Source organism: Oncorhynchus masou, chromosome 17 (assembly GCF_036934945.1).
Source record: "Oncorhynchus masou masou isolate Uvic2021 chromosome 17, UVic_Omas_1.1, whole genome shotgun sequence".
Taxonomy (NCBI): domain Eukaryota; kingdom Metazoa; phylum Chordata; class Actinopteri; order Salmoniformes; family Salmonidae; genus Oncorhynchus; species Oncorhynchus masou.
In genome coordinates, this window is record NC_088228.1 from 3,131,627 (window position 1) to 3,135,724 (window position 4,098).

General features: G+C 38.9%; 1 protein-coding gene across 1 annotated transcript in view; it reads right to left on the reverse strand.

Annotated features, from left to right (window-relative positions):
- LOC135558328 (ankyrin repeat domain-containing protein 12-like) overlaps window positions 1-3,928 on the reverse strand; it is a 47,848-nt gene extending 43,920 nt beyond the window's left edge. Inside the window, 1 exon segment of the mRNA XM_064992067.1 lies at window positions 3,791-3,928. The gene's annotated coding sequence lies outside the window, so the exon portion shown is untranslated.
- Window positions 3,929-4,098: the final 170 nt, after the last annotated feature.

The window sequence follows — 4,098 nt, forward strand, 5'->3', positions numbered from 1 at the left end:
CCACCAATCAGGCCTTTATGGTAGAGTGGCCAGCTGGAAGCCACTCTTCAGTAAAAGGCACATGACAGCCCCTTGGAGTTTGCCAAAAGGCACCTACAGGACTCTCAGACATTGAGAAACAAGATTCTCTGGTCTGATGAAACCAAGATTGAACTCTTTGGCCTGAATGAATCCCTACAGCGAAGCATGGCAGTGGCAGCATCATGCTGTGGGGATGTTTTTCAGCGGCAGGGACTGAGAGACGAGTCAGGATCGAGGGAAAAATTAACTGAGCAAAGTACAGAGAGAGATCCTTGATGAAAACCTGCTCCAGAGCACTTAGGACATTAGACTGGGTTAAAGATTCACCTTCCAACAGGACCACAACCCGACAACGATTTGTTAAAAAAAATGTTTTTGCCTTTGTCATTATGGGGTATAGTGTGTAGATTGAGGGGGAAAACAATTTCATACATTTTTAGAATAAGGCTGTAACATAAAATGTGGAAAAAGTCTAGGGGTCTGAATACTTTCCGAATGCACTGTGTTGACAGTCATTAAATCAACAAGTAATTGTGCATGCTGAACAACAAATTAATTAGTGGGTGATGGTGATTTCCGATAAAAAGTGGAGGGGAGAAAAAGCAAACACTGCCGCCGCCCCCCCCCTTATCTGATAGTGGGTGGTAGATGCTTAGTTTCCCTTCTGACTCAGCTCAGGTGCCAACATAGACATAATTTACACACACACACACACACACAGAAAAGCTCAAGACAGATCCAGACCAGAGAAGCCACTAAGCTTCATCAGAAGCAGACTTAATTTAGAATGGATAATGAATGCGTTTCCGCAAATAATGTTACTATGTTATTATTATTATTATTATTATTATTATTATGCTATAGAGTCGTTCCTCTATTCAAACCCAAAACATTTCAAACTAAAAACGTATCATTCCTGTATCTTGATACGTATCGTCTTGAAAAAGGAAAGATGCACATCCCTACTAGATATGTACATAACGGCAGGGTAAAGTGACGAGGCATCAGGATAGATAATCATAAGAGAGTAGCAACCGCATACGAGAGCGTGCGGGCGTATTGTGACGGTATGCGCGTGTATGTGAATTAGGGTCGGGACAATACCAGTGTGTCCCACTATTTGTTTGTATCATGACAGGAAAAAAAAAGGGATTTAAACTTCTTAAGGAAAACAACACGGATGTTGGAAACAGACGTCATTGTGATGTCATCCAAAGTCACATGGATTCATTGTTTATTTTACATTCAGGACCAGTGTGAAATCTGCTTCGTGTTATCATTTTTTTTTGGGGGGGGGGATGTTGCGATACTGATATCATACTAGCCCTAAATATATGTGTGTTTTTTTTGTCAGTGTCATGCATACAATAATGTGATTATTGTGGAAAGTGAGATTAGGAGTGGCAGGAAGCCTAGTGGTTAGATCTTTTGGCTAGTAACCGAAAGGTTGTTAGATCGAAATACCGAGCTGACAAGGTCAAAATCTGTCGTTCTGCCCCTGAACAAGGCAAGCTAACCCACTGTTCCAAGGCCGTCATTGTAAATAAGAATGTGTTCTTAACTGACTTGCCTAGTTAAATAAAGACGGCATTTATTTTTTAAATAAGTTTGATTAAAACTTTTACATGCCTTGGAAGAAGACAGATTTCCCTTTATAGTCCTGTTTTAATGGACACGTCTGAAATCAGAAGGTGAATTCACCAATTTGTAAGTCGCTCTGGATAAGAGCGTCTGCCAAATGACTTAAATGTAAATGTAAAATCAGGCAACCTTGACGGCACCGATAAATGCAGAAAAATCACCAATCAAAACAAACATTCTAGCACATGAAACATGTTATTTTTGGGAAGAATATTTGATTCTGAGTTTGGACATATAAAGTACACATGAAAACTACTTCTAAAAGAAGCATATATTCAGCTGTTCCAAGTACAACTCACTCGCAAAGAGGGAAGCGTGCTTGGCTGGTGGGCGAATCAAACGCACCGCTGGAACGCCGATTAAGGTATTTACATGTCCTAATAATTTGAAAGATTACTCAGAAAACCAGGTGTTTTTAATCGGCATATGTTTACTTCCAATTATGACCTTATGCCAATTAAAATAAGCAGAGTACGGTGTTTACAAAACTACTGCATAAACTGCCATAATAAGTTCAATATGTAAAATGTACTCGTGATAATGTACTCAGTGATAGTGAGTTTTAAGTACTTGGTACTACAGTAACACAACTGAGGAACATGTGACAACAAAATACAATTTTAGTGTAGTGATGATCAAAGTTAAACAGACATTCAAACCAGAATTCTGTCATCGAGCTAAATAACAATTCAGGGTGGTATCAAAGGCCCATTTTTAAAGTATATAGGAAAATATATAGGACTAGTATTTTGGGGGAAGGGTTTGTTTTCAACATGTTAAGTGTTTAAGAGAAACCCTAGGGTTAGTCACTATGCATTCTGTAATTAACTTCTTTATTACACACACATTACTATGATTTTGATTATTTAGGGTGGAAGGCGTACAGCTATATTTTGTAGTAGGAAAAAGGGGAAAACTATTTAGATGAGCGGAGCCCTACTTGCAACTAAATTCATAGATTCAGTGTCATTATCATTGCTGCCTCACTGAAGACAATAGCTGGATATCAATTTCAACCTGTATTGCTCTGATATTAGGCTATACAAAATACTGCAACAGCATGGGGAGGGTAGAAATGACGTCACCCTTGATTTGATATTTCATCATACTTCATGGAGACAGTTCATTCTGCACCCATTGTGGCTATAATACAATGTATTTATTCTGTCATTGTCATGAACGAGAGACGTCAAGTATTATTCAGCTCGCACTGGTGGCTTGGTTTTTGTATAGGATCTGAGTGATACGTCCTTTAGACAAAAGGTTTCCAGAGCGAAGGACAGTCAGACAGCCAAGCGGTTCAACCCCCCCCAAAAAAATGCTTGACTCGCTGCTGTACCCTGGGTGTACTGTTAGATTTACAAATAGCAAATAATTATAATTGTTATTATTATGTGCATTTTTGTTTTACAGATCCAACGTGGCAAATATTCGGACATTTTAAACGTATATCGACATAAATGGACGCGAATACAGTTAGCTTGCTAGCTAGTTAGCCCGGGTTAACGTGGATAGTGTTTAGAGAATAGCATACTTACGCTACGTTCAGCGCTGGAACGCCTGTAATGGGGCTACAGTAGTGGAGTTGACGTTAGCTACTCCTTCTGGAGACTACGTAGACTACGTTACATAAAATGTGTCGAATTTGCTACCTGGCGAAAGTCTCAGTCAATTTACTGTGTAACCATGGTCTGTTGCAGGGGAAAAAATAATTTAAAGATATATATATACACATATTTTTTTAATTGTTCAATGTAAGTTACATGGAGAACAAAAAAAAATAAAACATCCCGTGTAGACAAAAGCCCGCTGAGGCAAATACCTTACAGGCTAGCTGAAGCTAACTAGTTAGCCACCAGTTGTCACCCAGCTTTTCCCTTCGACACACAGCAACACACAGCTATAATTATTCATATTATTAGCATAAAAGCAACTTTGACACATAAGTAAAACACCTGTTACTTAAATGCGTCCATAAAAAAAGTAGGTGACATACAAGTCCAAAAATAACAATAAAAGTTGTGGCCATAGCTAAACGTCAAAGTTGATTAGCTTGCTAGCTGGGGTTTCACCTATGATCATGAGCAATCAAATCTAAATAAATATGAACATTTAACTTTCTGCTTACCTTTTCAATACCCATCAGGTTCTGCCAGTTCATTCAGGTCGTGAAGATAAAACTACGTAGCTTGTAAAACAGTAATTTCCAAAAAATATTGAACATGAACAGAAGCAAGACTACGGGCTATGTGTGACGTCCAGTTTATTGCTGGGTTTGAAAACATCCCCAGTCCGTCCTTCGTCTTCAAGAAGAAACTCCCCCCAGCAAATCATGCAAACGTCGCTCCCATTGGCCGAGAACAGTCATATTGGTCACGTGAGTCATGACAATCTTATTTTTTTTAAGGGTCTAAGTCTGCTGGATAATGGGTATGT